Genomic DNA, 25,437 nt, shown 5'->3' on the forward strand with positions numbered 1-25,437 from the left:
AAGAAGTTTTGAGCAACTACAGAATTTTGCTAGAGAATATTTGTAGAATGAACTGGAAACTCTTTTCCTAATGACCAATATGCAATATAAAAGTCACCCGATTTTCTCTCATGCCTATGTTCAGAATCTCAGCTGAAACTTTTTCCAATTTAGAGCAGTCCTCTTGGCCCTGAGGAAGACTGATACTCAAACACAATTTGGACAACTTTGTGAAAGAAGATATACTGCCTATTATATGAACCCCAGTCCTAAAAAAGACAACATGCAGCTCAGAAACGGTAAGCGAAACGCCTACTGGTTTAATATAACAATGAAATATCAAGGTTGTCTTGAGAAAAGCTCTGTTCAATCTGCTGCAATTAATGGAGACGCGGTGTCTTAGGACCAGAGGGCACAGTCTGACCATCAAATCAAAGTAGATTTTCATCTCATTATTTTTCTGGTGAGCCTAAGACATTGTGTCTAACTCAAGCACATCTTTTGGCAAGATATCTGATCTTGATTTCAATACTGCTCTGCAGCTGCACAGAGGCAGCTCTGGGGTGCCCGTTTCCAAACCAGTGCCTGGAACTCTGCTCCATGTAGTTGCTCTCTGCTAAGCACGTTGTTTTGGGTCAAGGTGATTACATGTCCTCTGGGCCTCATCCCATACCACCTTGCAGTGCTGCAGTGTGAAGGGTGGATATAATAGGTTGGGCAGGGACTTGGGGAGCACCTCTATGGTGCAGTCCATGGTGGGAAGGCATGTTCCTTACTCATAACTCTGAGGAGCTATTAGAAGGGGCAACTTCTGCCTCCTTTTTGGACATAACGTATTCACAGAGTGGTGACTGGCTTTTCGTGCTTCAGGGAGATGTCTCAAGCAGTGGGACAGAACAGGAATTTGCTGGTGGTGCCTTCTCAACCCTGCAGCTTTTTTGTTGAGGTTAAAATATTGTTTGGAATTAAACTTGGAATCAATGTATTTCAGCCCCTCCTCCTTTCTCCTCTCCTTCCCTTCTTCCTTTGGTCCCATCTTTCCTGCAGAGAAAAAAATCACCATGCAACTCAAGGGGGAGAGTCCTGCAGAAGGAGCTGAGGTTTAATCTTGCTGCTGAAATGAAGAATGGAAAAGTTCTTCAAAACTCTGCCATCTATTTATAAAACACAAGACTTATGATTGATTTGTTTCTGCTCTTTTATTAATCTTTGCCATCTTCAGACACTCAAGAACTGTAAGTCAGCCCCCTCAGATTCATTAAGGGGAATAAAAAGGTTCCCTTTCTCTGCCTACTTTTTCTGAGCACTGTGGGATCATATTTTATGGATGTTTCTCTGCAACATAAAAAAATTGTAATGTACTTAGAAAATAAAATAGGCCCTTAAGAGGAATATCAGCTCTCACAACATTTGCGATAAAATAAAGGAAGCACATATATCTTTATTTAATGGATGTGTCCTTCAGGAGTAAAGAGCCATTGATAATACTTGCTTTGAACATGCCCACAGAAGCCATCTTCTTCTTCATACACCTCTATCTAATGGACACAGCAGGACATAGGGCCTCACAGCACAGCAGTGGCACTTGTGTGGCTCCAGGATTTGTTCAAGTATTCTCTACACTTCACTCTGAGTTGCTGACTGCACGCCTCTCCCAGCCTCGCTCCATGAATGATGGTCAGCTGGACAGACAAAGGGACAGATGACGCAGTAGGAAATGCATCTTGGCTGCCACTAGTTGATGGTGAAAACCTGCTTGCATGATTTCCTCCAGCATAAATGAAGAGGAAGAATCTTTCCGCTCAACAAGCCTGTGGCTAAGATATGGAGACCTAGGATTAAAATGGCCTGGGAGAGTCAGGTGTAGTGGGGGTCAGATACCTTACTCCACCTGCCAATGGTATGGGGTGAAATTGCTCTGTTTCTGCTCATTCCCATATATTCGAAACTGAGAAAAGTCTTAGACTCGGGTATTTCAAAGTCAAGAAATCTTCCTAATAGCCACAGATTTCTTTCCTAAATTTGATCTATTTTTTACCTTTCCTTTCTCACCCCAAACTACCCTGACTGGTCCTGCATTTTTTAAATTTACATCTTAGACAATTCAGAATTATTTGGAAGTAGTTATCATGTTCCCTCTCATACTGCTATTAACTTGCCAACTTAACGTGCATGCAGTCTTGTGTGGACAATTTGTGGGCAGGACCACTTCTTCCCTATACATGAAGCTACTTTTCATACAGCTTTCTGTAATTTCCATCTCTGTTTCAATGCTTTTAGGACATCCCCACCTTCCAGTATATTTCAGTCTTTACTTGGTGTTGGAATTTTCTTGCTGATACTTAGCTCATTAGTGAAGATGATAGGAAGTAGGTCATACAAACCTTTTAATCCCAGTGTTACAAGTCTATGTGCTGTAGGTAACTAAAACTAGCTATGTATCAGCCTCAAGGTGAAGGTAATAAATCTTGGGATACTTTGCCAAGTGACTGATTAAAAGCAATCTTCATGGAATTCATTTTCTTTTCAATTGGCCCATAAGCCCACCAGCATATTCCCCTTTTCTGAATTACTCAGTACCTTCAGTAGAAGAAAACTGTCAGTTCTTTGAGAAGACTTGAATATCTGGGGTTTAGACTTCTAGCATTGCTCTCCACTCCTGGCCACTGTAATCTGCAGGTATTCAGTTCTGCTGAACACTTGGGCTGCAAAGGAAGACCATGAATTAGTATGATTTTTTTCTCAAAGTGATTAGGCTGCAGGTCCCTGTCTGTGGACAGTGTTTCTGGAGAAGGCGTATCCTGCCCCAGGAGACAGAGCTGGAGCAAGGAGCGAAAGTGCTCTGTGGAGACGGACAGATGGCTGATTGACAGTGTTGGGGAGTGTTTTTGGGTTAAAGAAGGTAATAAAATGGAGAAGAGGCATTAACTTCAAAATTAGGATGGGAATGAGGGAGATAAGATACTGTTTAAGAAGTTGGGTGATTTTTAAAGTACATAATTTTGCTGTCAAGTGAATTATAGAGGAGAAATGGAGATTATTCATTAGATGCATCATCAAGACAGGACATAAAGGATTAGAAATCCTGTTTGAGCCATAAAGCTTTCACCAGGCAAGGAAAGAGTGATGATCTTGTTTTTATTGTGGTGTCTTCAAGCTGACAAAGTTCTAATTTTCTTCTAAAAATAAAGTTATGAGCCAAATATGAAAGGCTCTTAAATCGTGTGTTTGCTTCGGTGATGGTGTTGACTGTGCAAGAGACAGTTTGATAACTATCTGTCAGAGATGTAGAGAAGCCTTGTGCTTTATGGGAGCCCAAACAATCCTCAGAATAAATGTAGGTAGAATTTCTTCCTATTGATTAGCTTTCTGGCTGTTTTTACTTGCTACTGCGGCATCCTCTGTTAGTGTAGAATGAATACCCAGTGGCTTGCGAGGAGCAGCAGTCTGACCATAGCTTCTTAAGGAGGTGCCAGAGCCAGTAAAAACAGATGAAGGACCTGTATCAAGCTGGAGAATTGATCTGACAGAGGAATACTGGGCACTTCAGTTAGTGCATATTTATAATGACCTGGACAGGTGCTTGACAGGCTGTAGGGGCAACTTTAAAAATACATTCCAGTGGATTTTATTCACCAGAATAGCAAGTACTACTTTTTTTTACAGCGCTCAGAACAAGGTAGCTGGTGAGGAATGTAATAAATAAATACACTCAAATCCCTTCTGTAAGCAAAATTCAAAACTCAGAGGAGCGCTCTTAACCCTCCACGCTCACAGCAACAAGAAGCATTTCACATGCACAGCTCGCAGGAATGCAATATGACAATGCAGTGCCCTGCACTTGTTTAAGCCATTCACTCTTTTGAATCACTCTTATGTGATTCACAGAAACTGAGTGAAAATGCAGACCTGGTCTCCTAGCTACTCTCCCCTCTTCCTTTTTTTTTCCTTCCATCTTCTCCCATTTTTTCTCAATTCTCTGCCTTCAGTTCCTTTACAGAGTGTTTATCCCAATTTCCAAATTGAAGATCACAAAGGGAAAGATGTATTAAGTACCCAACCAACATATAAAGGTTATGACACATGGATGAGGCACCAAGAAGATAACGAGATACATAAAAAAGAGATATTCTGAAGTATAAGACATGGAGAGTCACATTTTCATACATTCTAAGTGATTTGAAGGCTAGAAATGTCCTTGAAAGAAATGTCACGAAGGTAACTTATACTTGCTCATTGATGCTTTCATGATGTTCATGTCTTTCTCTTTGCCAGGAGTTTCCATTAGATGATAATCTTAATTAAAGCAGAAAATTTTTATAGCAGTTCCTATGTGTGTCGCTTTCCTCTTTGGGCTGCAGCATACAATTACAATAATTTCTTAGGCTGTATTTCTCAGAATCATCTCTATCTTCCTGTAGCCCATCCTGATTCTCGTCAGGTACCAAAATACATTCTCCCTCACCAGCATTTTTCTTTTTTGAGCCACAGTATTGCATAAAAACAAAATATGAAAGAAATATTTCTAAGCTTGAGCCATAAGAAACTTGAGATTTTTTTCCTGCTTTCTATATGTTCCTCTGTTAACAGCTCAGGTATGTTGACATTTACTTAAAGTAGGTCCCCTCTCTAATAACTGATCTCATGCTGAGCCTCCTCTACCTTAGCAGGTATTTTTTCACGAAGCTCTTAATCCAGCAAACAAAGAAGAGGTGTTGTGCATCGTGTTATGGAAAAAAACTCCAAACCAATCTCTTCTCTAGGAAAGAAACCATCCTCATCTTCAGTAATTTTAGTCAATACTTCATCCCTCTTTCCTTTGTGTCTAGTTTTGTGCTTATTCTTGCATTCCAGCTCTGTTTTCACTCTTGCACATTGTTGAAGTCCAATTAATTAATGTCTCTATGTTATCTTAGATGTGGGTAGTCCAGGGAAAGGTCATCAGCTGCGAAGAGGGCTTCAACTGCTCTTTTAAACCAGAAGGGAGCCAGCTGTAAAACAAAGCACAGATAAAATCAACCCAAATCGGGAAGGATTGAGCTGAAAAGCAAGGTTGTTTGGCTGTGCTTAACATTTGCCTAGCAGCACTACATAAGTGCTTAATTTAGCCCTGAAAACAAACCTGAAAGCATTATTGGCAAGGGCTTGAAGAAAGAAAAGAATGTTGATAATAATGATCATTCTTGATGCTTAATTTCTCCAGGAAATGCTATACAACATTAACTAATTAACCAAAATACAGTGTATTTCACACCCTGTGGATCTCCTTCAGAACAGTTTCTAAGCATTTCTGCTTCTGTGATAGCCAGCCAAAGCCCTAACCATCATTAACCCTCTGTGTTTGGAGCTATAGTAAATCTTGTTCTGGTGGAGCAATGGAGCTGGTTTAGTGGAGTGACTAGTCTTAGTCATAGTGTGTGCTTTAACAAATAGCCATCAACACTTCTTAACGGAGGTGCTTTTGTTCTTGTCTACTTTTTGTTCTTGTCTAATTTGGCATTAAATAGGGATAAAACATCATGTTCGCATATTCATGAAGGAGAAGGTGAGGGAGGTCCTGGCACCAAGGTACCAGGCCAGGGCAGGTCACGCCATACTGGCTGGTGAGACTGTGTAGAGGATAAGGGGGAATGGCTTTAAACTGACAGAGGGGAGTATATCTATAGTGGAGTCTAGAGGACCCATCTAAGGTCTAACCACTGATGTGAGCCACAACATGAGAACTAAGAGGAGTGTTACTGTTCCTGCAGTCTGCACTCCTCCATTAAGTGAGTCTCTGCAGTGGTTACTGTGAGATTGGCTTACAGAAGAGTTATATACAGTTCCAGTTACTAATAATGAATACTAATAATTAAATGACCTTTACCTCTGCCTACAGTGAAACCTGGCATGCATAGCTAAAAGCGGAGGAAGTCTCAGGTTTAGTTTCTGTCTCCATCTCTCATACTCACTGTGCAACAGGTGGCCAGTCTATGGTGGATAAAACAGCAAGTCTCATAGGACTCAAAATACTCGGTAGCACACAGGCTATCCTCATCATGCTCTCATGTATCAGGGGTGACTGTATTTGTCCACTTTGGTCACTGTGGTCTATCTTGCATCTCCAGCTTTTCTCTCTGCCATTCTCAGAGATCTGAAACGAAAAAAGGCAGTTGTTTCTAAGTGACAACATCAATTTTCTTTGCTCTGATAAGTAAAATTGACGCCTTTTTTTTGCAAGAAGAAAATTGCACTGCCATTTTTGTGTTATTGGCCTTCATTTTATAAAATGTTATGCCATTCAAAGCTTCAGCAATCTGCTACAAATGCAGTTATAGTGCAGTATATTTTACAAACAGCATGCCATGACAGAAATCATCCCAGCCCTAGCATCTGAAAGAAAAAGAATTTGGTGTTGATTAACCATTTACATCCATGCAAGATGACTACAAGACGTGGTGGGAGAGGTCACAAGCCTCTTCACCTTGCAGGCTTCATATCAGCATCTTGGCAGAGCTCAGCAAGGTGTGAGCCATGTCTCTCAAAGAGCTGAGGGAAGGAGGGTCTCCAAAACCTGTGTGGGGCCTCAAAAGCTGCTGGGTCATCACTGGGGTGTTGCAGCAGCTCCAGTGCAGCATGGTCTTGCCCTGCTGTCATGCCAGGAGCAGCCTCAGTGGTGACAGTGCCCTGGTGCTGCAGCAGGAACTGCAGCCTCACTACTCTTCTAGCATTGAACACCTCAAAAGACTCCAAAGTCTTGTGTTTTTAATGACTCATCGAATCATCGAATCAACTAGGTTGGAAAAGACCTTGAAGATCATCAAGTCATGAAGACCGTAAGAAAGAGAAAACAAGAGTGTTGTCCAGTGGCAGTCTATTGCAATGGCTATTGCAACTAATTCCTGTTTACTGCATCTTCAGGGGGCTCAGATAAGAGTCATGGCTTGGCATCTGCAGCTGAGCCTGGTTTGACAGCCCCACATCATCCCTGAAAAACATTAAAAGAAGTGGCTAGGTGTGGGACCTCCATAAATCTGTGCAACTGTGCCACGTGGACCAGTGTCACTGAAGGAAGGGGCAGGGAGAAGAAACCGATCCCATTTTGGGTAGAACGTTGGCCAACTGCTAGTTGCCATCTCAGTGCATTTGTTTTCCAGGCTCTAACAAACCTCATCTGTGGAGAGAAAGTGAAGCCACTGATGGATTCCCAACTGTCCTGCCACTAAATTGAGAATGATTTGGTGACTCTCATGCCTACCTGTGATTCGGGGTAGAAAGGGAGCCTGTAGGAAGTGCAGCTCAGAGCTCCTGCCTCTGCTGGTGTGAAAGCAATGTGGGAATCCCAGCGCAATACATCAGATGCAGCTGATACAGTTGTCACAACTCATTCATTTTCAAGTATTTTTTTCTTTCTCATAGTTTATTAGAAGCAGAAGGTGATTAACTCCAGGTGGTGGTGCTCAATTTTAAATGTCTTTTCAAAGGGACAGGCTGTTTCCTGATGCATGGTTTTCCAAGTTCCAACACAACTTAAAGTATTGTCAGCAGCACAACAATAAAGCTAGAACAGATATGGAGAAGGGCAGCAGAATGATCGAAGGTATGTAATGGTGACCCAGCCAGGAGAGATTTAAACAGTCTATGTCTCCTCAGCATCAGTAGGGTCAGTAAGAAGGCAAGCTTTATTTGCTGAACCTTGTACAGCAGTGTTATGAGGCACCCCATGAAATTGCTAGGTGGCAGGTTTAAAAATGAAAATAATGAAGTATTACTTAGTATGGTTTGTAATTCAGTTGCAGAACTCATTGCTGCCAGCCACCAGAGACTCATCATTTAAATGGCTTCAAGAAGGAATTAGCTCATTCAGGGTACAGAGGTCTGCCAGGTTCTCTTAACACACAGAGGTGTTCACACAGAGACATGCTCAGGAGCCACAAAGCTGGTCTTTTGCTGGAAGTATTGCTGTACGTTCTTATTCCATCCCCTAAAGCACTTGCCAGCAGGATCGTTGGTCTGATCCTGTGCAGCTATTACTTTGTAGGAAGTCCTCAGCTGAAGCCAGGAAGGTGACATTAAGCACTATATGCCCCTGTGTGAATAATCAGTCTAAGCTACATGTGCAGAATATGGCTGCATGTTGCAAGAGTATGGGAATAGAGATAAAGCTCTTAATGAACCTGCCTGAAACTATGTATCAGCAAAAGAGGGGACTAAGGGCTTCCCTGGTCTCAGTCTTGTGATTCAGATGGTGGCAAATGGCCTTTAGAATAACTGTGAAGCATGTAGTCTTTCATCAAAGAGACCAGACAAAATAGACCAGAAGTCTGGAATTTTCAAGATGAGATGTAGATGCCCTAGGTAGGCATCTCAGGGACAATGCCATTCATCTGACCCTCTGACGTTTAGACCATATCCATTATATATCACCAAATCCGGTGATGGATAGCCAATTGTTTCCAGATGAGAAGGGAGATGACTTCCCATTGCTTTAGATATGACATGGGGTACTTTTGTAATGGACAACAGCTTTTTAGGACCCATTCCAACCACAGTTGTTGAAAGTAAATGCAAAACAAGGTTGCTAGAAGGTTTCCAGAACCTTAGAGGCATCCTTATGTTTTGCAGTCCAGCATCCTCATTTCAGAAAGGCTGGATGGCTTGGTGGGAATTTCCTTTCACAACTTTCCTCCCTGCAAGAAGTATTTGTATCACTATTGTGCAAATAATATTGTTATGGTTCTCCTGAGCACCATAGTAGAAGCAGTGCTTTTTAATGCAAAACAGGACCTGAGTTTTATCTTTTGGAAGAGAGGGAGTGATCAGACATGCTTCCAGCACAGCTGCAGACAATGCAGTTTTGTGGCCGACTATCTATCCATAATTCAGGACAGTGAATTCTGCCTTCTTTTTCAGTTCCACACAGTCCATTTGTTTCCAAACTACTTAGGTTTTCAGCAGTATTTTAGGTGGTAGAAATCATCACAGAAGGTAGTATCTCTGCAGTCTTACCTAGGAGTATGTTTGCTAGCGTCAGCATCTGTCCCAGGGTACCAGAGTAGCTGGGAGAGCTCCCAGCATAAGAACTGGGAGAACTGGACTCAGCTGGTTCTTCAGCTTGCTGCTGAGCTACAGCTCGTTCCTGTTGTTGAAGCCTCTCTTGCGTGCAGGGAAAGCAATCCCCACTTATTATACTGCTGGGAAAATACCAGCTGGAGGGTCTGTGCAGCACTGTGGGTTTGAGGTTTGTGTTTTCATCACCCTCAGGGTACTGCAATGGCCCCCCAGCAGTTTCTGTTGTGGCAGGTCCCTGGGTACATGATTTACATATGATTTGCAAATCCTGGGATAGGGGTACACAGAGACTGAGGAACTGCGATTCTTCTCCGTGTTCTGGGTGTAGCTGGTAACTAGACCAGCACTAAACATAGTCAGGATGACCTGTAGCTGCTCTTACTTTACCTCTGCAGGAAGCGTTTTCTGATGATGCCCAAGTCCTGCTAACTCAGCATCTGATTTTTCCCCTTTTTTTTTTCAGACTAAATAATAGCATTTTCTAACCAGTTGGCCTCATCTTCTGTCCTGGCCTTGAAAATCTATGAAATCTGAAACACAGAAGTTGAAGAAGGTTTTCTGCTTGTATCAGGAAAATCCTTTTCTTTCTTTCAGTATTAATAGTTCTGATTTTGGTTGGCTGCTTTCCAAGCTTGGGAGTTAAATCATGTGGAATAGAAACTATGAACCCCCCTTCCACATATCTGGGGACAGCTGAAATTCAGGATTAACAAGCAGCTATTTATAACTTTTGATTCGCACTTAGATGAAGAATCATAAAGATTCCTCACTGCAGCAGGAAAGAAGTTCCAGCAGTATAAAAAAGAGCCTCAGTTCACAGGAATGGCATAGTATCCACTCTGCCTTGATCATGCCATTTCAGTTAAGATATATCTATTTTAAGTTTTTGAGACTGGTACAGTCTTATCTTGATTTAAAGATAGCACAGCTCCATGGAGTCCTTGTTAAGCTTTACTTCATTAACAGAACAGTGTGCAATAAATGCTCCTTGAAAACAACTTAATTTCTCGGCTTTATTCTCCTGCATATTATAGGAAGAGACCAGCACCTAAAAATCACTAATGTGAGCATTTGCAATCTATTACTAGCTCTTTGGGGGACATGATGATAATCTGTGTTACCACAGCTTTTAACAAGTCATCCATGATAAGGAGAGAGGGAGAGGGACTATAATTGTAATGTGGTTAGTTTAAGGGGTCTTTCAACAAAAAATGTAATTGATAAAATACAATACACCGTGGTCATTTTACACTGTTAAAAATAATGCTCATAAAAAGCTTTCAATAGCTTTTTACATTTTTTTTGCTTAGTTTAACATACTTGGGTTGGTGCTTTATATGTGGTTTATTGATGTAGTGGTTTTGGTGGCTCTGAGGGGGATGTGGAAGTGCTCTTCCCTGCTCAGAATTTGTAAATCCATGTATTTGTATAGTGCACCTGTTCCTGGTATTTCTATTGCGTGCGGTTCCAGTGGAAATAAGCATTCTTCTTTCAAGCCAACTGAAATGCAAACAGGATTTTAAATTAGTTCCTCATTTTTAAATGCTTGGTCTTGTCCTTTTTATTAGCACTGTTAATTTCTTTAAACATCTTTCACATTAACATGAGGTCACTAACATGAAGAGTGATAACAACTCAAACAGCCAGACCTGGGGCTAACCGTGGAAAGAAGTCTTCCAGATGTGGGCGCAGTTAGCTCCTGGTAAATGCTAGGCAGCAGCAAGTCAGGATGGGAAGCCTTTGCAGGTTCAAATAAGACCCAAGGCTGCTGACAGAAACGTTTTCAAAGTTGCAAATAGTCATAGCGATTATCATACTAAAATCAATGTTGTGAGCTGTCAGTCAGGGGCTGTATTAGCTCTGCTCTGCCACGAACTTCCTCCTCTTCACCACACAAATCTAGAGCCGCAAGGGAACAAGCATTTCTCACCAAGCCTGAGAGCTTTCTGCTCTTAATCTGAATATATTTCCTTTCCACACTGAATCTGCCAACATCCATTAGAGTCACCATTAATGGGCCATGATGGGATTTGAACTAATCCTTACGATTTACAAAATTGTTCTGAAGCACAAAAACTTCTAGGAGTGGTTGAGTGAATGCATACTCAGGGGAGTATGAAAAACAGGAGTTTTTCTAGCACACTTGCTGGCAGTGGAGGGGAAGGCAGTTAGAAAGAGGAGCGATCAGTGTAGCTCACTCCTGATGAGTAAGAAAGGAACATTCTGGTCTGCAGTGTATGAAGGAGCAGCCCGAGGTGTTTTGAACCTCCTCAACAAGCAGGAGAGGCAGAGGAAGGTGTAAGGGAAGACAACCAGGCATCAGCCCAGAACTTAGAATTGTTTTAATCACTAGGGGACAGAAGAATAGGGAAGATAGTTCTCTGGTGCAGTCAGAGCATGTCAGATTCACCCCTCTTCCCACTTCCCTCCCCAAGATCTGCCTCCCACTGTATTATGTATGAACACCCACATGCCCACTGATGATTTAGGATTCAAGAAACAAAGAAGTTTTAACAAGGGTCATCTTGTGGCTTCATACATATATTCACTGCTCCCTTACAGACAGTATCCACCAGCATTGTGTCTTTTTGCTGCTGCAGGACCGTCATGCCCCGGAATCAGCTGTAGCGTGTGATGTTAATTTGGTATTTTAGCAATGTCAGGAGCCCTGTTTCAGCTGTCCATGTGCCTCACATTATTCTGTTCAGTCTTTAAGCTGGGAAGAATCAGTCCTTGACCAGAGCTTCTCAACCTGCCTGAGCACAGGGTTGCTGGAGGAGCTTCTGCATCTGCAGGTCAATCTCTTGCCAAATCCCAAGCCTGATTTTCAAGGGCATACCAGTTACCCAGCTCTCCCAAGTTTGCATTGGTTTGGTTTTGAATCCTAAACCAGTATCTAATTGTGGCCAAGTCTGACTTTTGCTTTTTGTTTTTTTAATCTCATTTCTAGGTATGCGCAGAACTGAGTTTTGGGTTAAGCCGCTGATCTTGTATTGGGAACAAATTAGAATGCCCCTTGGTGCTTGTTTTAAAGACCTGCTGAAATTAGAACAAATGATAAAACAATGGTGCAGCCTACACACATCAGTTTGTAAATGTTTTCTTACTTGGGAGACTTAGATGGAAATGACTGAATCTGTGTGCAAGAGAAGCGTAGAGGATGTAAACCCAATGAAAATAAGGGTGTCACCAGATCGTGTATTTCTGAGCAGTATGTGCTTGGAAGGGGTGAGGTGCTTGCTTGCCTTGGAGAGGTACAGAGCTGGTACAGAGCTGATACAGTGGCTACAGTAGAAATCTTTGTGCTAAATTAGAAAATTACAAGTAACTCTGTGTCATTTGCTCTTTGCCCCAGAGTAAAAGTGAGCCTTTCAAGGAATTATAGCTCGGAGGATACCCATGACTCACAGATGTTCCTAGAGATGTGCTTAGGGCACTGCTGCACTATTTATTGGAAAGAAAAATAAATTCATACTGGCATGTAATGGGCTCAGCTAACCAAAGGCTCAGTGCTAATCACATAAGACAGCTTTACAGTTAGAGATACTGGTGACTTTGACACTGCTTTCACCTCCATAGAGTGATAGAAGCCATTCCCCCTTGTCCTGTCTTTACAGGCCATTATCAAAAGTCCCTCTCTTCATTTCTTGTACTGAAGCTGCTCTGTGGTCTCCCCTGAGCCTTCTCTTCTCCAGCCTGAATAAGCCCAGCTCTCTCAGCCTGTGTCCATAGCAGAGGTGATCCAGGCCCTGGAGCATCTTCATGGCCTCCTCTGGACTCACTTGAGCATTAATAACAAGAGATTCTTCTAGAAAAAACAAGAAGTTTTATTTCTACTGCTTAGGGAGAAAGTGAAGGGACAGGAAGTAACAGATGATGTGAAATTTCCCCTAATCTTAAAACAACTCAGAGAAGGACCTCAAAACTGCCCCACATATCACGTGTAAAAGTGACATGGTGTCACTAGTGGGTTCTCCCAGGAGCTGTGCTGTGCTGTGTGCCTGTGCATTGCTCTGGCTGTGGGAGCAGGAGAAAATTAGTAATCTAAGCTTCATTCAGCTGAAGCAGCTCCTTATTTGAAGTTGCCCAGCCATAATATTAGCTCAGGAAGCATGTCTGCCTGAAATCAAGAACCACGAAGAAGTGAATGAGCAGAGAAGGCAGCAAGGCAGAAGGTCCTTGGTTTCACACCCCACACTGGTTTCACACCCAGTGGGACTAGCTCATGCAGAGAGCAAACAAACCTGATGAGAGCTGCTGAAGAAATTGCTCCTGAAGTCAGGTGAGATCAGCCCTATTGGAGGGCTCACACGGGCAGTGGCGTGGCACAGAGCTACTCTGAGTAGCAGAAAGAGATAGAGAAGCCCTTTGCTTGTAATTCACAGTGCATTCATTTTCCCTGGGGTGCTGCAGTCAGAACCTGAGCCTGGCAGGAGAAAATACTTGTCAGGGTGATAAACACTTTATTCTCAGCCACCTGTGCTGTGACAACACCCTTCAGCAGACTGTTCTGCAAATGAATTGCCAATCACCTACAGTACTTTGGTGCAGGAGAGCCAGTCCTGCAGTCTTTATCTGCATTAGTCAGGAGGAGCCAGGCTTGAGGATGGCCCCTAAGAGCCTCTTAGAGCTGGGGTGCTCCTTGAGCAAGGGTGGAAGCCCAGGGGAGACACAGTCCACCTAAGGATTCCCTTTGCTTCTCTGCTTCAAATCATGTAAGGGCTAAAACGTTGGTTTCCCTGTAAAAGGCCAAGCTAATTCAGCACTATTCTGTATTTAAAAAGCACAGGGTGGAAGGGAGCTCTTTTCTAATCTAATTTGAGGCTGTTCTTGTGAGGTGCCAAAAACCCCAGAGAAAGGTAAATAAGAGATGGTCTTTCTTTTCTCCCCTTTTTTTTTAAGAGAAGAAAATGGTTAAAAGTGAGGCACAGAGGTATTATTTATTAAAAGAAATAAATGAATCCCTTGATCACCTAATAACCACTCGAACCTGTCTGCAAGCTCTTGTCTAGTGTGTGTTTTAAGAGGGTATTTTCTATTTTTGGTAATCTTTGTTTGCCAAGGCTTAGAGCTGCACAGACAAATCCATTTCTCTTCACCTCGCCGGGATTTATAGCTGCAGTCAGCCTCTCAGGGGAATAGGCATCAAAGCCTTCAGCAGGTGTGCAGTGCCCACGAAATGATGCTGCATCAAATCCCGAGAAGAGGTGGCATTATGTTTCCCCTGGGATCCTTGCAAAAATGACACGGAAAAGATAGAAACCTTTGCAGATTGCATTGTGAACGCTGCAGAAAATGTAGCAGCCAAAACAAGAAATAATCTTGGAAATGACAAGCCCTCATTGAAGGTTCATGCTTACAGAGATGTGGGAATGGGTCCCAGTGGTACTCTGCTAGCCAGTCTGTAATAAATGTGTTTTCCATGAGCTTACATGCCAAAGGCTTGTGCTGAAGCTGAAGAAGCCAACATCTGTAGATACCTGATGGAGGACCTCATCCATGGCTGTTAGCTCTGGATCATACCTGCAAGCTACCTCAACCCTCCTACTTCACCAATCTACTTGAAGCACAGGAATAGCTCAAGAAGCAGGAGAAGGAAAAACTGCGTTGTTTGAAAATGACCTGTCCTGTGGTAGACTCCAGATGTCAGTGTTAACTTCTCCAGAACAAAATATGCAGCAAATAAAGCCTATTCATTCTCTCAGGACTGATTGTATATGTTGTCTGATGACCTAGCATGCCATTGGCAATCGCCAGAAGCATCTGCCTTTTGAGCCATGTGTCTAAATTGCATGTTCCAAATGGGTAGTTTAGTCCTTTTGTTGCACAAATACTTATTTTCTCAGTTAAAAGAGAATGCTGAGTTGGATGCTAAGTGAGAGTGGTCTAGAAATGGATGCTCACCTGAGGCAGCTGATAGTCTGGGTGGTTTCTCTGAACGGGGAGCTGTAGGTGGCACTAGTGATGTAGCCGACATTGAATTCAAGCTGCATTTACCACCTCTGTTGAAGTGATAGCTTTTTGATCGAGGTAAAGGAGTTTGTAAGTATGTGTAGGGCTGTCAAATATTAAGTTGCTCTAGTTTTCTTTGTTTTAACTTCATGAATACTGCCACCAGAATGCTCTCAAAAAGCCCTTCCCTAAGCTACCAGTAAGCTGTGATTGACATATCTCTTATATCCATGCAAAGATATTTTTGATCTATGGAAGCCATCATCTGCACATTCTGTGCCAAGTAAACAGAGCCAAACTATTTGCTTGAGCTGCACAAATGTCTGAATAAAATAATGAGTTTTAACAAGAACAAGAGTTGCAAATTATTTTCTAACCTGCTGGCAGCACCAGTTAGTAGCATTGCAACTAAAAAGGTGTGCTGTGATCAGTAACAATTTGAATTTACTATTGTGATATTACCTGCCTGACTCCTTGGCTGCTGTAAATCACCACATTGGATGCATAGTTGATGAACATAAGCACCTTAATTATTTTTTTCACAATTCAAACAGTATGTCATGGCTTCTTCCCATTTCTTTCTCTCCCTTACTTGTGTTGATCATTTGCCACTTAGTCAGTTACCATTTTAGCAGCTAGCTTTGAAAGCTTGGGTTTAAATTGGTGCTCGGTTGCTTTCCTCTCCATCTGTGTCAGAGGTGGAAACAGGAGGATACATCTCCCCTCGGGAAGCTGCTGGGGGAAAAGCAAATATTGCTGCTGTGAAAAGGTTGGGTTTGCTGGCCTCTGAAATGGAAGTAAGTCCATTTCCATATCCATGCACAGTGCAGCCATTAATGGGACTATCCCAGAGGAAGGTGTCTGCTCTCTTGGGGATGCTGGTACCGCAGCTTGCTTGTAGTGACCCAGCTCATGCATTTCCTCATGCCACTTTCTGTGCTGATGGTGTCCCTTGTGTATACCCCATCCCTCCCTCTTACACTGAGGTTTGAAACTGCAGGTGGTGGCCACTTTGTTGTTAGCCCTGTCCCTCAGCAGCGCTGAGCTAGAAGTGACACTGGCAATTGGTGAACCACTTTACCTAACTCTTTGGAGTAACTTCAACTTCAGTCTGCTGGAGTAAATTCTGGTTTCAGTTGAACTAATGATGCTTGATTAAAGAAAACAGCCCACAGGGGTTTTATAGAGGGGAGGAAGACGGTTCCTTATTGGAACACCACAGCCACAGGAGACAAGGGTGTTCTAAATGTTGTCCTAGTGAAAAGATCTTTCACATGTATAATTAAAGACAATATATGCTATTAGAGATACATAACTTACATAAGGAGAGAAGAGCATTTTGTATGTTAGTATGTCATGAGTGCAAAAATGCTGACAAGAACCTCAGCAGCAACTCAAAGAAGAGCAATGTATGTGTCCTAGTAAAACCGGCAGTGAAACAGTGTAGGCAGTGGGGAGGACCACTCGTCCCCTGTTTTCAGTTCTGATGTTGCAATAATGTCCAGAGGCACCAATTACTATCCTACCTCTGGTTTTAGCTATGGTTGCACCACACAGCTGCTTTGCTCAGCTCAGATACTGCCTGTGAGGCAGGGTCTCATTCTGGCTCGCATCCTCTTGGAGCCAGGACACTTTGCTGTACCTATGGCTCCGCAGGCACACATGAGCATTTTGTGGCCATGAGGTAAGAGAAAATCCATCTTCACTCAGGCAGGAAATTGCAACTTGGTCTTTCGATCAGGTGTGGAAAGTAGTGCCAGAAGCCAAATTTGGGGATGACTCAGGATTCCTTTAGAAATAAAAAGTTGGCTCAAGTTCTGTCATCTTTCTGCCCTGACAAAAGAAAAGATTTAGCATATAATAGTGTCTCTGTTGTGCAGATGTTGTGCTGGTGTCTCTCCTTATCGACTGAGGAAAGAAAACAAGAGGTAAGCAAGTTGTTTCTGAAAGAGTTTGATCTCAGGCTGAAGCCCTGTTGTATCCATGGACCATCCTCTAACGTTTTGAGAGGAAACCAGGGCATCTCTATCATGGGGATGCTAATACAGCAGCAGGTGGAAGCACACTCTCCTGTTTATTCCAGGGAGTTGAGAGCTTTTCCTCTTGCAGGTCTGCTGTCTGTGGGTTTGAGGTTGCAACAGGCTTTATGTATATCGGGTAAAAAGTGGGTATCCAACAGGAATAGGCTCACAGTTTCATTGTTTGTTTGTTGTTCCCTACTTCTATCCATTCTTGAGAATTTCTAACAGCTAATATTAGGTTCATGTCCTCTGTGAAGAGCACACCCATCTGAAGCAATATGATGTGACCAAGCCAAATGAAGCAAATCACTTCAGAGTTTGAGCACTGAGTATTAAGTTCTCAGAGGAACTCTGTCACCAACAGCAAACCAATGTAGCCAACAAAGCGGTTCAGGAAGGCTGGCATCTGAATGGTGGCATAACAGTAACAAAAGGATGGAGAAAATATCCCTACAAGATCGATTCTTTTCTGTGATTTATTTGCTTGCCTCTAATAATGTTAAGTATGATTCTGATGTGGAAAATTTCCTGTCTGACAGCTTAGGGGTGTTATTCAGTTACGTTGCTGCTTCTGGATCGTGCATAGGTAGGAACCTGGAACAAAAAGGGGGGCTTAACTGTAGTAGATGATTTCATTGCTTGAGTAAAGAGTAAAGCAGCACTGTTGGGAAGCGGCATTAAGGTTTTATGTGCTAAGGAAACCCATCATGATTCTGGATGTGTGATGGAAAAGGATGTTTAAAAACTAGTCAGTGCAATTTATTATTCTCCTTTTCCAGTACAGCTTCAATGGATAATGGCAATTCAGAGGGTTTAACTGTTTGTATTCGCGGTGTGCTAGCTACTGCTGGTGGATTAGCCAAGACCTGTTTGCAAAAGTGACACTTCTGTGATATTCAAATCTGCCTTGTGATATTTATATACCAAAGAGCTGGAGCTTTTGTGAAGTGCTAATACGACTCTATTTTTATGGAGGGTTTCTCCTTGTAGACTATGAGTCTACACAGTCCTTTGCAGGTGGACAGAAGTGCCCCACGCCCACAGGAGGTTCACCTAAAGGCCAGTGTTTTCCCAGAATCCAGGCTGAGAGGAAGGGGGACACTGGTGTCAGCTTGGCATTGCACTCATACAGCTGCATGTTTTCTGATCCGTTCAGAGTGCAGGAAAAACGCACTCCCCCTTGGGTGCACACATCTGGGCAGGCTGACCCTCTCTGGATTTCTCTGTGCAATAGGATGTGTAGTCTCATCCTTGTTTTAGCACTTTGGCAAACCTATTTGTGAAGTCCTCCCTTGGACTACTTTGGGCATCCTCTTCACCTGCTTGTAAAACTGAAGGCTGACACTGGAGCAGGTTCAAAGAAGATCTACTAAGATGATGAAGGCAAGTGAAAACGTACCACACAAAGAAAGATGTGTCTTTCACGTGGTTTGCTTAGTCTAGCACAGAGGGAGGTGGTTGCTGTCTGTAAACAGCCCAAGTGAGCAAACATCTCGAGAGGACAGAGCCTCTTCTGTGTAAAGCAAGCCCAGGCAGAGCAGAGAGCAAAACTTGTGTCTCCAGCTGTGTTTCAGCCCTCATGTGTCAGACAACCCACTCTTCCCTGCCACAGGATCTCCAGTCACTGTTTTTCCAGCCAAGCCAAGCCAGTAACAGGTTTGTTCCAGAAAGCATAAAGTGAGTTTAATGCAGAATCCAAACAAAGCTCTGAGGCTTTTTTTTCCTGGACATCTGGATTATTTGCAGTCATTCTCCACTTCAAACCTTTGTGAAATGAAAGGGTGTTATTTTTAAATCACGTCATCGATCAGAAGAAAGTAATTCCAAGAGTATGTTGCAGAGACAGCAGCAGCCAGTAGAGATGGGCATAAACCCCTTCCAGGCAGTGTTTCTTTTTGCCACGTTCCTGCTGGGAAGCATTTGTCATGTGGAGTCCCACCATCTCCGCTGCAAAGCCAAGCTCCAAATCCTTCTGGGAGTGAAGTCTGACCAACTGGCACCACACTGCTCTGCTCCTTTCCAAAGTAGATAGCAGCTCCCAGATGCTTATAGGAGGGACCCGGAATTTCTCAGTCCTTGTATGCTTATCCTAAAGATGTGCAATTAGGTAAAGTTAGGTAGGTGCGGGAAAGGTTATTGCCAGGAAAGCTGCTGTATGGGTGGAATAGAGTGGATTGTGAGCTGGTGCTGCTGAAATGCCTCAGCTGAGACCGCAAATGGTGATTTGCTGGGTTGCTTATCTTGATGGGTTTCTATGGAGGGAAAAATAACATTCTCCAGTAAAACACTGGGTTTGTAGCATGTCAGGGTGCAGCACCCTCCACTGACAGATGTATCCAAGGGGTTTTCCTATCAACTCAGTTAGGACGAACTCCGCAATGGCGTGTGCTGAATAAATTCCTACCACAGAAACACAAGGTGATTTCTAGGTAGCAGCAAACGTGAATTTTGATGGGAGAAGAATGGTGTGCTTTCACTACCATTCAAAAACTTCAGATATTCACTGAAATCAAGCATTTTTCCTCAGAATTCTGAAGCTAAACCTTGCTCAGAAGGCTTCTAAGGGATATGTTGCTGTGTCTTAAAATTACTTCAATGGCAACAAAGGTGCCAATGAAAGACATCTTAAATGATTCGTTGAGAATCAGAAAAACTACAGCAGGAAGAAAGCTCAGGATACATCAGAAAACTTGTAGGACCTTGCAACATAAGCAAAAGCATTCTGCTTCCAACTGCTGCCTCCACCTCTCTCTGCCAAAATAAAACTAAGTTAATCTAAGACCACAGTTTCTGTTCCTGGTAGTAGCCAGGGAAGAAAGGGTAAATGTTTGAACTGAGGCAGGTCTGTGCAATAAGACAGTGGTGCCTGTCACAGACAAGGTATCAAGGATATTCCTGAATTAAGTACAGCAGTGCTGTGACCATGTTCTGGCTGATTCAGTGTAGGAACCTTGATAACCACCCTACCTTCTCTCCTGGAAGCATCTTCCGGTCCCTTCCAAGCAGCTGAGGTAGTAACGCAAATATTAAACGACTTCTGACAGAAGCATCACAGTATCAATACTAATAATATTAATATTATTAATGTCAATATTAATATTAGTAGTAATAAAAACATTATTGATGCAGATTCTTCGGTGTGAATTTGATAAGGATGCTTTGCCTAAGTGCTAATCAGCTAAGGATGACTGGCAAAAACTCATGACTCAAGACAAATGAACCAAGTTCCAGAGGAGAAATTAATGTGATTCCTTGTCTTGACAAAACGGTCTGGTGGCAATGCTCTTCGGCTGGAAGGTTCTGTGGGTTTCAGATTCGCTCTGGCACTTCTGCTGTTTGCCAGGAAGATGATAAGGTCACATGCTTCATTTTCTGAAACTGCTAAGGTGAGTGTCACTGCTGCCCTTCCATTTAGTGGCTAATCTATTAGCAAATGATAGTGCTACAGCTAGAAGCAAGTGGTGCTTGGAGTGAATCTGTAGTTGTATGAGACACAAGGTCCACAGCGTGGAGGAAACCTCACGTGTGGCTGGGTATGTGTAGAGAATATCAACCTCGTGTTAAGATGGTTCTAGCTGGTTTTGAACTAAATTGCTGCAATATCAAGTGGGCAACTTTCCAGGGTGTTATTCTTCTCAGGCTGTCTAATGTATGAAGGATGTAAGGGTAAAATATAGAAAGTTAAAACACAATTTGATAAGAAACAGGAGGATTACTCAGTGCTGTAGCTGTGTTTCAAGCAAGATTCAAGTCCAGAGGGTGGATATTTCCTAGCTCAGTTCCTGGGCACATTTAGCCTACTACCCTTGTAGATACTGACTCTTTCGGTATCTACAGCACATCTACTCACTTTGCTTCATTATCTCTCCCCAGCATATACCATAGTAAATGAATCTTGCAGTATTACCAAAATTAACTTTAAATTCAGAGTAAGGGCAGAAGAAATTCCAGTTCTGTGAGGTCTACACAAATAAGGAAATGGCAAGCAGGAGATACTAGAATTATGGTTGTTTCTATAAGGTATCATTATTGCTGACAGTTGTATTATCCTAACAAATAAATCACCTCTTCTACAACTAATACTATTTAGGATGTAACTATTTATTTCTGCTTGATCACCCCAGGAATGGAATGGGTCAGCAAATGTGGTATGATGGTAGCTGTTGCCCTTTCTTTTTTTGTATAGGAATTCGATTGATCAATGTATCTTTCAGGAAAAAAAAAAACAAAAAGCATATGAGAATGTAAACATTAAGCTTATCCTAAGATGTGGGTAGTCAGCGGCTATTGCCTATTTGGAAGCTCTGAACAGATATTATGGATATTCTGGAAATATTAGCTGTTTAGAACCTTTAAAGATTATTTCCAAGCTGTTGAATCTGTAGTTCTTGGACTTTAGCTCTCTAAAGAGAAGGAAGCTCTTCAGCTTTTTGATTTTCACCTATTCATACAAGACCGGCATGCTCTTCCCATTGTCACAGCCTGCAAACAGATTAGTCCTTTTACACTACATCATCTCTTCACTGAAGTTCTCACCCAGTTTTGACCTTACACCCTGTGGCTATAACTCCATAGCTTTTTTAGCATCACTTTCGCTGACAGCAGATACCCAATGGAAATGTTTCTTTCCATGCTGTAATTTCTCTGCCCTCGATGATCTCTATCTATGGAGGAAATTGGACTTTTATTTCGGTGTGTCTGTGGGAGCTGAGGTGAAGACTAGTTTTAGCAAATCATCCTAACAGCTTATTATTTTTATTCCTCCTACATGATCTCTCTTCTTATATAACTTTATGAGGGATGCATTTCAAGCCAGCACACTCAGTGTTCCCAACACAGCCACTTTTTTCTCTTGCCTTGACATGACTGGGGTGAGGTTGAGCCCACCAAAGGCTTCACTGGCACCATAGGGCCCATGAATACAAGCATGAAGTTGTTGGGGAAGAGGACAAGTGGCGGGGAAGGAAAGCTGGAGGCTCTGGAGACAGAGGTATCTAAGCAGAGGAGCTTAGATTAGCTATGAGACCACAGAGTTAGAGCCGAACACTGTTATGACCACTGGTGTTCAATGTATCTTCTGATTTATTTATTTCTCCTTTCCTCAACATGTTCAAGCTTCCAAGACACAGCATAAATTACTTCTAATATTTCCACTTTTACTTTTCTAAAGAGGTCTTTGGTATTGTTCCCATGAAGATGAGAATATGCCCATAGATACTTAATAACAGAGACAGATACTGACCTTTGGCTCTCTGCTTTAGCACTATCATGACTCTATTGTTATGAGTTGACCTCAATAAAGGCCAAATTCTAGTACAGCCACAGGGAACAATGCAGAGGTGAGAAATGACAAGACAAACTGTAAAACAGATGAATATCCTCGGTGGTGATACCACCAATCACTTCAGCTTCTTACCCTTGGTGTTTGCCAAGACTCCATCCAACATACCAGGAGTATTTGTAGCCTTGTAAATCACTGGTATCTTTACATCATGCCAGGCTTTTAGGTGTAAAAATGTAGATTAATCCAAACCAGTGTGTTTTTCTCCCTGCAGCATTCTCAGTTCCTAGCTCGCAGGACTGTTTGTCATGCATTGGCAATGTCTACCAATGTTTTCAGAGCACAAATCCACAGTCACGAAGGTTTACCCTCTCTGTAAAACTTACATCTCATCTCACAGTTGCTTCAGTAGAGTCCTCTCACCTCTATTGGATTACTCTGCACTGCACTTCTGAAAAAGCAATGCTCCCATTTTGTCCTCTGTATCTGGCTTTAGCTCTCACATCAGTGTCACGTAGCCAAAGGCAGAACTGGAGCTCAGATCTGATACGTGCCTTAGACACAGACCCAGACTTAATACGTACAAAAGAGAAGTTGTGGAGCCTCCAAGCGAGGTTGTGGATCTCCTTCTCTGGAGATACTCAAAACTTGCCTGGATGTGATCCTGTGCAGCCTGCTCCACGTGAACCTGCTTTAGCAGAGGGGTTGGACTAAATGCTCTCTGGATAGTCCTTCCAACCCCAACCATCTGGTGATTCTGGGTTTTCCTGTGAAAAGGGTCCATTTCTTTGACGCATATACCTTTTCAGGAAGAAAATTAATCCATTTATATTTCAGGTGGAGGATTCTGTCCAAGTATCAGTTGATAAGCTCTTAATAAAAATCCAAGCCAGCAAACACAGCCACTAAATAAAACTTGATAAAGTGGTTGTTTATTTTAGCAATCGGAAGTAATGTATTGCCCAGAGGAAGATGGATTAGATAATCTCATCGGGGGAAAGAAAAAAGGAGCTTGCACTGAAGAATAAGTAGCAAGAATGAATTTTTTTCTTACTTCATTTTCAATTAATCATATGAATCTTGGAGAGAAAGAAAATCTCATCTTAGCTCCCCTAGAGCTGGGCTTCATTCATAAAAGATCTTTCAAACAATGACTGAGAGAGAAAAGAGAATTAAAAATTAAACCAGGCAGTTCATTAAGATCAGTTCATACATCATCTATCAGGATCAGGATGCTGAGAGTATCCTGAAATGGAGCAATGAGACTTCATGTTGACAAACCAACCTGCTACACATGTTTCTACTGTACAGCTATATAATCATGAAATTAAAACATCACTTAAGTGATCTTGGGTAATCAACTAGCAGGAATAAGTAAAAGAGCCTGGTAAACGGTCAGCTTGAATAAGCAAGGTGGTTCTCCTATTTGAAGGCAATGTCCTCCAGAAAAAAGTTCAGGCTTTCAGAGTTCCCTCCCATGTTTAAAACAGTTTTGATTAACCAAGGGTTTTGCAGTTCACGAGCAAAGCATTTTGAGTAACTTCATGAAAAATGAATAAAGCTTCTTTTGCAATAACTTGAAAATGCCAGGACTACCAGTGCTTTTCAAGGAGAAAACTGAGCCATTCAAGATTGGACTTCTTTCTTCTCCTGCCAGGAGGTGTTATTCAATGCCTTGAGCAGAGATAACAGCACCAGCCACCGGTACTAGATGTACTGAAGCAGTGATGGTGTCTTGTGAAGTGCCGCTGCTGTGTTAAACACGGTAATGGATAGCTATGAATGACACACTACCCAGCAGCATCTTTCATTAGAACAACTGGGTCAGAGCAGAAAACACCGTTAAACACTGCCTTGGTGGAACATGTGTAACAAATCAGTGACGTGCAGCTGATATCTCAATGCAGGCAGTGCTGCCATGAAGAATTCTGCCCTGGCAGCTGTTCTGCCTTCTCCTTTGTTTTTCCAAATAAGAGAACCGCAGCATCACAGAATAGTTGAGGCTGGAAGGGACCACCAGAGGTCATCTAACCCAACCTCCCTGCTCAAGCAGTGTTACTTAGAGTGTATGACTCAGGACTGTGTGCAGATGGCTCTTGAATATCTCCAGGGAAGGAGACTCCCCAGCCTCTCTGGGCAACCTATTCCAATGCTCAGTCACCCTCACAGTAAAGAAATCCTCTGCTTGCTTTCATGAGAAAAGGGGCAGATTTTGCTCTCCACTGCTGCCCCTGCCTGCAGTCCAAATATTTCCTTCCCCAGCTCAGGAAGCAGGAGTGCACGTGGCAGCTCTTTTGAGTACATCCAGGAGATGTGGGAAGGAAATGCCTTTTCATTCCCCATCCTGTCTGGGAGAGCAATATAATAGTAACAATAATAACAACAACAACAGCAATAACAATACTAACAATAATAATAAACCATTGGGTAGTGCACAAGCCTGTATAAGAATACATCTAGCGTGTTTTCGAAACCATAGGAGAAAGCTAAGCAGAGAATGGACAGATATTGAAGAGCTGCAAAGAAACAGGGAGATAGAAGCAATAAGAATGTTTTCCTCATTGTAGCAAATATATTGATAAAAAGAACATATTTATATGCAGTGACTGATTTTCTACCACCAGTGCAATAAAGGCCGAAAGAACCAGCTTAAATAAAATATATTAAACAAAAATAAGCCAATGGTATGTTACATCTCGCATGACAATTCTTCTCAGTCTCTATAGTAATGTCAAAACAGCCCTAAAGATCTATGTTATTGCCAAAATATTCCGCTCTAAAAAAAGCAAACTGTTTTATCATCCCTCTCTTAAAACGTCTTCTTGAATGTAGGGAATCTTTAGGGTCAGATGGATTCAGTTCACCTTGCTGGCCAGACAGGTGTCTCTGTTCATTCCCTTAGTTCAGCACATGCCCACAAAATACTTGACCCACAACCACAGACCTGACCTGTGTACCTCTGTTCAGTAAAAGATCTATCAATGCCTCCCAGGCAGAAACTGCCACAGTTTTAACCAGAGGAAAAACCTCTGATTAAACAGACACCAATGCAGAAGTCCAGTGGTGACTGCATATCAAATGATTTGTTCCTCAGCAATCTAGTGAAGGAATGAAAAGCTGTTCCCTACTCACTGACAGAACTCAAAACTTGAA

Source organism: Pezoporus flaviventris, unplaced genomic scaffold, assembly GCF_033815535.1.
Source record: "Pezoporus flaviventris isolate CSIRO_AGI_PZ_B2104156 unplaced genomic scaffold, CSIRO_AGI_Pfla_v1 ptg000083l, whole genome shotgun sequence".
Lineage (NCBI taxonomy): Eukaryota > Metazoa > Chordata > Aves > Psittaciformes > Psittacidae > Pezoporus > Pezoporus flaviventris.